At 40.2% G+C, this 12726-nt stretch overlaps 1 protein-coding gene across 7 annotated transcripts in view; it reads right to left on the bottom strand.

The window, feature by feature from the left end:
- Enox1 (ecto-NOX disulfide-thiol exchanger 1) overlaps positions 1-12726 on the bottom strand; it is a 565632-nt gene that overhangs the window by 271637 nt on the left and 281269 nt on the right. For 4 of the 7 annotated variants that reach the window (XM_076545410.1, XM_042285220.2, XM_042285223.2 and 1 more), the window contains one exon: positions 8991-9133. The exons of 2 other annotated variants lie outside the window; for them this stretch is intronic. The gene's annotated coding sequence lies outside the window, so the exon portion shown is untranslated. The remainder of the gene's footprint in view (positions 1-8990; positions 9134-12726) is intronic. One more of the 7 variants, XM_042285221.2, reaches the window with a different exon arrangement.

Genomic DNA, 12726 nt, shown 5'->3' with positions numbered 1-12726 from the left:
ACTGTCTTGAAACCCACCCGCCCCCCAAAATTAAATAAATAAAACATAAAAGCCAATAAAATGAGAAAGACAGGTTCTCTCTCTCTCTCTCTCTCTCTCTCTCTCTCTCTCTCTCTCTCTCTCTCTCTCTCTCTCTGTGTGTGTGTGTGTGTGTGTGTCTGTCTGTCTGTTAGGATGTTGTAGTGATATACTGTGCACCCTAATAAACTTGCCTGGGGATTGGATGACAAAGACAGCTACTACAGTAGATATAGAGACCAGACAGTGGTGGCACACACCCTTAATCCTACCACTCAAGAGGCAGAGATGCATCTGGATCTCTGTGAGTTCAAGGCCACACTGGGAACAGAGCCAGGCAGTGGTGGCACACACCTTTAATCCCAGGAAGTGACAGCAGGGTGGAGAAAGGTATATAAGATGTGAGGAAACAGGAACTACAGGAAAATGTAGTTCAGCTGAGACCCTTTCAGATGAGGACTCAGAGGCTAGGCTTTCAGTTTGAGGATCAACTGAGGAGTCGGCAAGATGAGGTTAGCTGTGGCTTGTTCTGCTTGTCTGATCTTTCAGCATTCACCCCAACATCTGGCTTAGTGTTTTTTTTTTAATATTATTATTATTTTTTTTTTTTTTTGGTTTTTCGAGACAGGGTTTCTCTGTGTAGCTTTGCGCCTTTCCTGGAACTCACTTGGTAGCCCAGGCTGGCCTCGAACTCACAGAAATCCGCCTGGCTCTGCCTCCCGAGTGCTGGGATTAAAGGCGTGCGCCACCACCGCCCGGCTCTTTTTTTTTAATATTATTAATAGACCTTCTAAGACTTGAACAATAGGATATAAAAAGCAGGGATTTCCCATTGCTGAGTCTCTGGCAGTAGCATATGGCTGAGCATATCACATCAAAAGCTTATTTGTACATTTAATGTCAAGAAGAGATGGGACTAGGCAGGTGACTGTCCATAAGATACAAAAGAATGATAAATACTATTCTGTGAAGTTGGACATATGGTACTTTTTATGTGGAAAACTGGCTAATAAAGGAGACACTGCTTAAAAACAGTGTTTAGAAGAAAACAAGTTGCCAAGGGCTATTTAGCAGGATTCCATCTATGTAAACTGAAAAACAGTAACACATGATATGTAGACACAAACATCTTTAATGACAGTTACACACACACACACACACACACACACACACACAATTAGTGAAAAACATTAAGTCAGTAGAAGGAAGAATAGGAAGGATGGCAATTTTCTTTTGAACTTTAAAAACCAGAGCTGTGACATCAACGCTGTAAAGTATGGGGTGGATACTCAGGCTCTCACTCAGACTTAAACCTCTTCACAATAGCAGTCGATCAGCTTTGTGGAATCATTTGGAGAAAGTGCAGCAAGGCAGATGATTAGAAAGACACATTCCTATTAGGCCTGCTTGTCGTATTTCTGAGCTAAAGTATAAAGATCACTTCCGGTCTTCAGCATGAGAACAACACAGAGTCATTGCAGAAGAGAGGCTGTATGTGATGAAAGAAGTCAGTGGCACTTTGACAACTGGTGGCCATCCTTAGATGGGAGTGAATTACTGGAACACAATTAGGTTGCTTTTTCCCTTGAAAAGAGGGTTTCATCACATCCCTCTTCATGTGAGTTACTCTTCCTTCTTGTGGGCTGTGAATGGAAGGTTTTGGAGCCATACTTGATGGATGGCATATTTCCATTGCTACTTTAAATGGATTTTGGACGCCAGTTTGCACAATTAAAAGTTTCGACTAGCTATGCAAGGTCACAACTGGCTCTTAAAAACATCCCTCACAAAAATTTCCTTTTCTTTCAAAATTTCCTAATGTAATTCCAAGGCAGCTTCCTTTTTGGGGGGAGGGTGAGGTGGGGATGTTTCGTCAAGAAGGAATCTACAAACATTTTACTAACTTTGGATTGTGTGAAATTCCTAGCATTCAGAGCGATGAACCACAGCATTTTCAACATCATAATGGAAAATAAGCCCAAACATTTCACTAGTAAGGCAAGAGTCACTTGAGATGTATCGTTAAATATGAGGGATGGACATTTATCACAGACACAAGTGGCATTATACAGAATGCATTTTTCTGAAAACACAGACTCCACGTGTAAGGATTAGATATACATCCACAATAAGAAGGCATATTGATCTATAATTTTCAATATTACATCCTTGTATTTTTTATTACATGCTATTTTTCAACTAGTAAAGAAACGTGTTCTCATAAAGCTAATATTTATTCTTCAATGTTTACAGAGCTGGTAGTCTATTTCAGGAAATGAGAAACTCCGTGAAGCCAAATATAACTTTGTGTCCTATGTACAAAAGACAGCAAGACAAGGAAACACTGTTTTAAAAAACCTCACCAAGGAGCTAAGGCATGGAGCCATAAATAACTAATGTATGATAATGGAAGTCCTTTGTTGTTATTTTTCCTTCTTCATAAATGTGACCTTTTACAGATGAGAAACCTTATCACACAGAATTTCTCATCTTATTAGGAAGCAAAGACTATATTCTGCTAGCAGTCTTGGGCTCATCTCCATGCTTTCTGTGTCTTCTTGTGGAAGCTAAGAAAGATGTTGAGGGTAATCGCACTATAAAAGTGAGATGTTCCAACCTAGAACTCTGTTCCCTTAAACCATGACTTTTTTTTTTTTTTCATTAGACTATGAAGTAACCTCTGGAGTAGAGAATTCCGTGATTTGTTTTTACATAAAACTAACTCCAAAACAACAAAAAGGAATAATATTGACTTTTCCATGGGGAGGTCCTACACCTATCATTATAAGTCACAAGGAGGTGGAGCCTTACCAAAGCTTTGAGGGTGGGCAAATTCACAAAGGTCAAGTGTTTCTTTGTCTTTATAATCAAGAACTTGGCTCCAGCTCGGGGCAGAATGAGGAGGAACAGAACTGGTCAAGTCATTTCTCCACACTCAGAATGCATGAAGAATGGAAGATGAGCTAGCAAGAAGTCAGAGGAAGGAAGAGGAGGGCAGAGTGAGCAGGTAGCCAAGGCAAATCAGAATCCAGGCGTCTGCCAGCCAGCTCCCCACAGACTGATCTTCTAAGTTTTGAGGAAGCCTATGACCTGGAAGGAAACAGAAACTAAGGTGTGTACTAAAAGAATCCCTCATTTTATACACTTTCCTCAGATGTCAGTGGTTTTTTGTTTGTTTGTTTGTTTGTTTTCCCCTTTTCCGATTTTAGTAACTGACCAACTACCACTGTGGTATCTATACAACTGACATACCACTGCTAGGCTGTAATATCTGTACAAACACTTCTGAGGTCCAGGCCCAGCTGCCTCTCCATCCTCAGAGATGCCCTTTCTCTCTTATTTCCCTGAACTAAATACTAACATGATCTTCCTCTTAAACATGTTCTTGAATCAAACAAACGTGATTTCCTTTAAGTACCAAACTAAAAGTACTAGTCCTATAAAAGAGCATAGATAGAGGCATCTACCTTTAGATGGCTGGAAACCCCAGGGATTCGAGAAATATGATAGAGCAGAAAAGGCCTATTCCCAGCCTGTATTCAGTTCGCCAACTACATCATCAGTGTCAAGTGAGGCATGCAGGCATCGGCAGACCTCCTCAGCACTGGGCGGGGAGATCTGAATATATCACAATGGCCGAAATTATTAGGAGTTGCTAGCTTCTGGTTTTTGAAATCCAGAGACTTGAAAAATTCTAAAATGCATAATTCAATCTTAGGCCACAAAGAATGGCCTCGCCCAAAGCGGTGATTGAGAAATACTAGTAGATAACATTTAATGCCCCCTTCCTTTCTTTGTGCTCTTAAAGTGAAATGCAGTAACTTAAGAAACTCCAAAACAGGAGCAATGAAGATCTCTAGATGGCTAAAATTTGAATTATACAATTTTTCAGGAAAAAGATTTTATTGAAACAACATAAAATGGGCTTTTCTCCCCAAAAGGGGGGAAAGGGATGATTTGAAAAATGATGCTATAATGGTACAAAGGGGCTTTTTATCTAGAAGAAGAAATCCATTAGTATCACAAGAGGTTGGAAATACACATTTTTTTTTCTTGAGAAAGATTCAAATAGGTAAAACCAGAGCAAAGGAGAGGGCATTAGATTCCATGCTACATCAACAATGCAAAATTAACAACCAGATACCAAGAAGTTGGATAGTCTGAGTGGAGCAGACTACAGCCTAGACCACAACTAGACTACAGCCTACCAGTGGTTACTCTGCAAGAACAGGAAGGCTTATGCAGACCTGTAACTGCCTACTAAGTTAACAATGATCAGATACCTTTCACCAAAGAAAGGCTTTACGCAGCTTTACTGGAAAACTATCAAATACTTAAGAAAAATCAACACTAATCTTTTTTCAAACTCTTTAAAAAATGGAAGAGGAGGATTACTACAAAAACTCTTACACAGGCCAAGGCTGTTGCCAAAGCCAGGCGAAAATACTCTATGGAAAGAAAACTACTGGCCAGTGTTTCCCATGAGCAGAGATTAAAAAAAATCCTTACCCCAAATTATAGACCAAGACAAGTGGGATTTTCCTCTGGGCTGCAAGGATGGTTCAACACCCAGAAGCCATTCCATATGACACACTATATTAACAATAAAAAGACATAAAAATCACAGGATCATCTCAGTAGATAAAGAAAAATACTTGTCAAAATTTAATGCCCTTCCATGATTAAAACAAAACAAAACAAAACAAAACAAAACAAAACTACTCAGCAATTTAGGTATAGGAAGCAATTACCTTGACATAATAAAAGTCATGAATAAAAAGCCCATTTGAGCATCATACTCAATTAAGAAAACCTAAAATTTTCCCTTTAAAATTAGTAACAAGGAAAAGATACCATTTTTGACACATTTTTATCAACATAACATTAAAAGTCCTAGTTAATACAATTTGGTTGGTACAAGAAATTAAAAACATCATTATGGGAAAGGAAGAAATAAAATCACCTGTTGATAATGACATCATCTTATAAAGAGCTCTTAGGATTTCACATAGAAGCATAGGAACTAATAAAGTCAACAGTTTCAGGATAGAAAATGAACATCAAAGTACACTGTTTCTACATAATAACAACTAACAGTCGAAAAGGAAATTACAAGAACAATCTCATTTACCGTAAGACATAAAATACTCAGGAACAGGTGGTTTAGCTGAGTTGACACGGTGTTGAGTTGCCTGCTAAATATTCATGTTTCTACCTATAGACAATTGCTACTTTCAGTCTTAATCAGAGAAGCCTTGCCTTTCCAGGGAATGAGAATGAATAGATCCATGGCTGTTCAAATACCAAGATTATGTGACAACTTAGCACTACACTAGACATTTGTCCCATACCCTCTGAGTCTTGGGGAACATTTTAGAAGATGGAGTGAAAAAAATCTCAGAGTCAGAAGACCAGTTTGGCTGTAAGAGGTCATCTCATGGTTAAGATGCAGCCATGTAATCATAAACCCATAGCATCTCTGGATGCCCACACTGGTTCTGCACAAGAATGGGCATGTCTACAGTCAGGCATCAGTGGATGAGGCACTCATTCAGAGGCTCCTATCTCTCACTGCTAAATTGTTTGTTGCTGATAGATTCAGAAAGCAAGGAAATCACTGTTTTCAGTTGTGCCCTCTCCAATGATCTGGTCAGGATCTAGTGAACACTTCTATTTCAATGGTCACACAGATTGCCCCATTTAAAATTAATGATTCGCAAAACACAACCAAAAGTCTGGGACCTGGGAGAAAGACTGGTAGAGAGGAAGGGAGTTTGAGAGGGTAGGGGCTGAGGGTAATCAGGATATAGCGTATACAAGCATGAAATTGTCAAACAACAAAATTAATCAATAAAAAAATATAAAGCTAGAAAACACTTAGGAACAAAAGCAACAGACAAAATAGTTGAATACTGAAAACTACCAAATATTGCTGAAGAAACCCAAGGGAATATATAAACAAATGAAAGACCTCATGTTTATAGATTAACAGCTTTAATTTTGCTCTAATATCTATGCTAACCAAAGTGATTCACAAAAATCAATGCAATCTCTTCAAAAGCCCAATCGAATTTGCCACAGAAATAGGAAAAATAATCCTGAAATTCATATGGAATGCCATAGAACAATAATAACCAAATTACTTTGAGAAGCAAAAATTGCATTCTGGGCCTGTAATATACTTCTTCACATGGAAATAGACTACAAGGCCATGGTAATTAAAAGAAAATTATGCAATATAGAGCAGACAAGTAGATCAAGACAACAGAGGACAGTCACAAAAGGACCTACACTCAATCAAATGGTCTCTGACAGTTTGAGTCCTGGTAGCTACAAAATAAGGTAAAGGAAGTCTCTCTACCATCTTGTGGAAACTGGGAAAGAATGAGATGTTCTTTCATCTTAAACTATATACTAAAACCAACCCTCAACTGATTGAAGACTTAAACCTAAGGCCACCTCCCGAAAAAGATATGAATAGAAGACATGCACAAATAGTTCCTTAACATTATCTCTACCTATGTTTTTTCCTTTTTTTTTTACACCAAAGGTAGAATGATGTCCAAAGCAACATGGACACATGGAATAACATCAAGTAAAAAGCCTCTGTGTGTGGGAGAAAGCAATGGACAGAGTGATATGGAGCCTGTTCTTCATCCATCCATGCAGAAGTTAATATACAACACCTATGGGTCGCTGCCACTCAAGAGCCAAAAGCAAATGATATTTAGCCAAAAAGCTAAACAACAATGAGAAAGAGCTAGAACAGATATCCTCTAAGCAGATATGTAATGGTCAACTTGTGTTAGGTCATCATGGAACCAGGTCACAGCTACAGAAATCTGTCACCTCACACCTATCAAAAAGGATATTATTAAATCAGCAAAAAGGAACAAGCGTTGATAAGACATAGAGATACCATAGTGCTTGAACACTGTTGGCTGTGTTCAAATGTTAATCATCACTCAGGAAAACAGCACAAATTTTTTTTTCAAAAATTAAAAAGGGAATTATCATATGATCCCACAATCCTACTTCTGAGTATATATCCAAGGAATTGAGAAAAGAGCTTTGTAGAGACATCCTCATGGCTTAGTTATTAAACGTTATTTCTAATAATCAACATGTAGATCCACAAACTACCAACATATAATTTTTTTTAAAAAAGGAGAGGTGGGGAGATGGCGTAGCTGGTAAACCTTGGTGGGTTAAGTCTGCGTCCTTGAGCTCACATAAAGGTGAAAAGAGAGGACCACCTCCCCAAAGCTGCCCTCTGACCTCCATATCCACCGTCTGGTACCCACACTCCACTCCCCGTCATGTGCACAGGCACAAACACAATGACAAACGAATGTCTTACAGTGTAGCATATGCCCAGAAAAGGATATTACAAAAGAAGCAAAGTGAAAGAAGTTTGTCCCAGAAGGACAAGTAATCACGGTCAGACTCATGGAAGATGGAAGCAGGGTGGGGGCTGGCGCCAGGTCTATGTAGAGGTGCTTTTCAGTAGGTGTAGAATTTAAGTTAGGAAGACAAACTACTACAATTCTCAAAGAACACGTTCATAATATACATGAAGTTAACCATATACTTAAAATTTTGTTACGGGGTAGATTTCATGTTTTCTGTGATTTATTAAAAATAATCTCACAGTATCATAAAAGGAAACCAAATCTTTGGGTATGAAGGGTTAAAACTAGACAGGTGAGGCAGAATCTTGCTTGCAGATGAGAAGGTGCATTCAGGTGTGTCCTCCCAGTGTGTCTGTTTCTATAGACACAGGCATCAGGATCCAGCAAGCTACCAGATTGCAGGCTGGAGGTGGAGTAGGAGATGGGGGCACAACTTCCCATCAACCCCCCCATCCCTTAATAAATAGCCACAGCCATGCCCTCCAAGGCAAGCTAATCAAGATGCCCCACAATGGAGGTTTTGAAATGGGAAGATTGGAATTTAGCCCAGGATTGCAGTAAAATTTGCTCTGATTTCTCAGTAGACGTAAAAGAAATAAAAAAGTAAAACACAGTAAAGGTCTATTAGGGAAAAAACATTTGTCACCTTGGACAGAATAAAAGTCCCACCAAATGAAATAAATGCCTTTGGGGAAAAGATGTGTCAGGCTGGGAGGTCGTATGTGCCTTCTCACTTGCTCTTTATTTAGTTCCTGTCCACTCTGTGTTCCAGGCCTTACTCTGTATACTCTGCTGCTTGCTCCAGCCATGAAAGATGCATGAACCAAATATAGTCTTTGTCAGACAGTGTCTTCAAAATAAAAGTATTTTATTTGGTGCAATCTCAGAGGCAAGTCTACTTCCAGATGAAAGCTGTGCCCTGCCAGCAAGCTTGCTCCTTGAGTGAGCAAAAGAATTGCTAGCTTTTCAAAATGCAAACACACACACACACACACACACACACACACACACACACACACACACACCTTCTTTATCATTCAAGAAACGTTAAGGTGAATACTTCCTGGTAGAACAAAATGAGGACACTTGGTCCACTGAGATTCTACATTTAAGGGTGCCCTGATGACAGCACTAGTTAATACTGACAAATGCAGTTTTGATTTTTGATATTTCAAAGTGCATTTATGCGTAAGTACTAGCTGATTAAAAATATCTAGCAAAATCTGATATTTGGTCATGGCTAATATAAACTAATGGAATCTATTCAGTTAAGGGTTTGTAAACCTAGAAATAAAGTTTGTTTACAGCCAATGTGGAACCTACGTTATCTCTAATATCTTCGAAGCATCATACAGAACATGAGATAATGGGAATGAGATGTACCACAGCATATTTTCTTTTATTTATGTCTATCTCCCAGTTAAATTAAAGCTTTACAATTTGCGCATTATCTACTTGCAGAGCTCTTATTGAAATGGATTATCAATGAATTTTTTTTAGAAAAATCCCTTAAAATTAACAATATATCTGGTAATAAAAATGGAAATAAATAACACAAACCTTAAAATGGCCTGCAGAGAAGAAGATGGATATCTGTCCTTTCAGGTCTTGATTGAAACAACGTATTCATAAAAAGTGTTTTATAGAAGCTGCTCAAAGGAATTCCCACAGAAGACAGTATAGTTCTGACATGCCAAATGCTTCTGGAAGCAAAGAAAAGCACACTGTTAGGGGATGTTTCCAGCATCAGGACCAACTGCCTGTCCTACCCAGTTTCCATGCTCAGAAAGTACAGGTGGTGGTTTGAATGCAATTGGCTCACATCAGCTCATAGGGAGTGGCACTATTAGGAGGTGTGTTAGGAGGTGTGGCTTTGTGGAGTAGGCATGGTCTTGTTAGAGGATGTGTGTCACTGTGGGAGCTTTGAGATCTCATATATGGTCAAGCCATGCCCAGTGTCTCAGACCACTTCCTGTTGCCTGCAAGTCAAGATGTAGGACTCTCAGCTACTTCTCTAGCCCATGTCTGGGTGTACACCACCATATAGCACCATGATGATAATGGACTAAACCTCTGAACTGTAAGCCACCCCAATTAAATGTTTTCCTTTATAAGAGTTGCTGTGGTCATGATGTCTCTTCACAGCAATAGAAGCCCTAACTAATCTAGTGGGATGTTATTAATTTCTATTAATGATTTGTCCCCCAATCATTTTATTGGTAGATGGAGAGGCAAAACACAGAACTTTGAGCATTGGATTCAGAAACTGCAAACAGTCAAGAATATTTTATAAACAATCCTGCTTCTCCACTTCCCCTCATGTCATGGGCTCAGACTGAAAAGCTTTGAGCAGGCTGTGAGCACCAGAGCAGCATGGCTACTCCCCAAATGTCTACAGGCATCGATCTGGGCAGGACCTTCATATGGAGGGCAGGGCTGGGGGATGGCCACCCTGCACTGCAGCTGAGAAAAGCTGACACAAATCTTCCTGAGATCAAGGTTAAGTCCTGTTTCTACTAAAACCCAGAGTGCTTCTGGCCGCCTCTTCCTCTCATTTCATGATGGAGACTATGAGATTGAGAAAACGATTTCATAAACACAACTGATGAGAAACACATAACCTCCAGAGAGATCAAGTTCAAATATTACTAAATTAATTATGAAATTGTGTTTCCTAATTTGCTTTGGGTTTATATCAAATATTGTCTTACTCTATTGGGCCCTGAGAAAAGCAGACAACCAGGCCTAAGCAATGCAGTTTTCCCTTCCAACTCTCTTTCCTAAGCAAACAAAGAGAGTTCCTTGGAAACCAAGGAGCTCCCTGGTGTGACAGTGCAGTTTGTCTGCTCTGCTATGCCAACAAGAGCAACGCACACTTCTCATTTCCACAGGCCCCTCTACACGACTCACAGTTTCCTTCTTTTGACATGGTGGGAATTGAGTCTACGTCCTCTGAGGATGCCCTGAGTGAAGTAGGCAAGTGGCTATGTCCACCTGAATGACTGGAGGGCCCTCAGTAAGCTTTGACAGGGCTCTTTCTGGATTTTTATTTCCATTTTTCAGTCAATTAACATCATGGTTCTGAAAGCAACACAGCCTCACGGTTTGCCCTCTACCAGCCATCCTCATAACCTCTGAACAACACCCAGCAACTGAACACTTCAAACCTTCCCTCGGTGTGTAAGTCTTCAATGTCATGTACTTTTGCCACTGTGTAGCAGGAATCTTAACAGTTCTTATTAAAAAAATCAAACCTGGAGCCAGGTATTGGGGTGAAGCTGGAAGATCAGAGAGACAGAACAGGCCACAGCTAACCTCACCTGGCCAACTTCTCAGCTGGTCTTGTTTCCTCAGACTGGAAGCTTCTGTGTCCTCATCCCAATGGCTCTCAGCTGAACTGTTGCTAGAAGCCTGAAAGCTTAACCAGCCAAATGCTTCTAGTTTCTGGTCCTCACGCCTTATATACCTTTATGCTTTCTACCACTACTCCCTGGGATTAAAGGCTGGCTTTCTGGGATTAAAGGCGTGAGTCACCATGCCTGGCTGTTTCCAATGGAGCCTTGAACTCACAGAGATCCAGAGGGATTTCTACCTCTGGAGTGCTAGGATTAAAGGTATGATTGCCACCATTTTCTAGCCTTTGTATCTAGTGGCTGTTCTGTCTCTGACCCCAGATAAGTTTATTAGGGTGCACAATATTTTGGGGAACACAATACCACAGCACTGCACTAGTTAAGCACCTCAGAAAGGCTGGAAAATGATCTAGGAGCTAGGATCGCCACATATAACTTTTAAAAACTTTTAATTTTGTACTCGGCAGTGAAACATAAGTCACATATAAATGAACAGGAAGAAGAAGTTGACGGTGTTTTCAAGGTTGGAAAGTTGGGGACTAGTACATGCAGGAGAAAAGAGAACAGAGACACACAGAGTGAGTTCAACTTCACATGAAAGAAGATGAAGTTGACAGAGAATGGGGGTGGGGAGAATCTAAGTTATGGGAATGCAGAAGAAACAGACCACAGTGGCTAACCACCTCTTCCTTTCTTTATTACCATTTCAACACAATCTAGCATTCAAATTTAAAGTAACAAGAGTGTCTGCTTACCAAAAATCCCAACAGTACTCACTTCGCCACTACACACTGGAGATGTATGAGTCAATTAAGAACTTATAAAATTCAAGAAATATGGAAACAGTAAGACTGTCCTTCCTCTGCCCCTGAAAATTGACTGTCTCATAGAGGAATACAGCTAGTTAAGAAGTTGGTACTAATGAGAATGAGATGTGGAATTCAACTTTCCTGGAGAGTCCCTGTTTCATCATTCTGTGTGACGTTGGGCATGGGACTCGAACTTTGTCACTTCATTTCTCCTGCACAGCCTTCCCTAAGCAAGAAGCAAGATCCCCACAAGGGTGAGGGAGAGCTGACTGAGGTGGTGGCCCTGTGGCTGGAGAGTCTAGTGACACCATGGGGGGGGGTACATATGCTTGGTGACCTCAGAGGGCTTGAGGTTCCCTCTGTCAGGGAGAAGGGAAGCCAAGAAGGTTCAGTAAGGAAAGCAACATTCATGCTGAGCGTTATGAACCAGACATGATAAAGTTTCCATCTCAGATGTTACGGGAAAATTAGGGACTTGACAGGAAAGCAGGTCCATGAAGTCTGACATCATTTTCTTTGCCACAACAGAGACAGAGACCGGAGCCAAGGAGAACATGCACGCCTTCTGCTAAGAGATACAATATCCTGCAGGGTCCTGCTCAGTTCGGCAGTAATTCAAAACGACACCGTGGTTCTTAATGGAAACTGGCAAGCTCTAGACATGCCATTTTTAAACTTAGGCTCAAATTTAAATCATAGGGCTTCTGACTCAGATCGTCAATGTGACCTTTAATAGGTATTGTTCAAGAAAACATGCTTGTCACTGTGGAGAGAACCCACACGCCCCTTTACCCTGGCAAGTAGAATGAAATGTGCTCCATTTTAACAAGCACGGAGCAGGATGATGGTGGCTGACGGTGGCTGTGATTCACCAGAAGAAGCAAGGGAAACCGAGACTCTATTTGGTTTTGTATCATTCATTTAAAGATAAATTTAAATTCATTTAAAAATCATTCTTCTTGTTGCAGTAATGGAGATCCCTAATCCTTCTATGTTCTGGAGTTCAAAAGAACCCTAGCAAGAATCTTCTTGTTTCTACGTTTAAAACACAATCCCACTGAATATATGCACTCACAAGGATTCACCCAGCCACACTGCCTTGTCTGTACCAGACTCGCACAAGACTGTACTGAG

Source organism: Peromyscus maniculatus, chromosome 9 (genome assembly GCF_049852395.1).
Source record: "Peromyscus maniculatus bairdii isolate BWxNUB_F1_BW_parent chromosome 9, HU_Pman_BW_mat_3.1, whole genome shotgun sequence".
NCBI classification, from domain to species: domain Eukaryota; kingdom Metazoa; phylum Chordata; class Mammalia; order Rodentia; family Cricetidae; genus Peromyscus; species Peromyscus maniculatus.
Note: the sequence above shows the minus strand (reverse complement) of the source record. Positions and strands in the feature narration are given on the sequence as shown.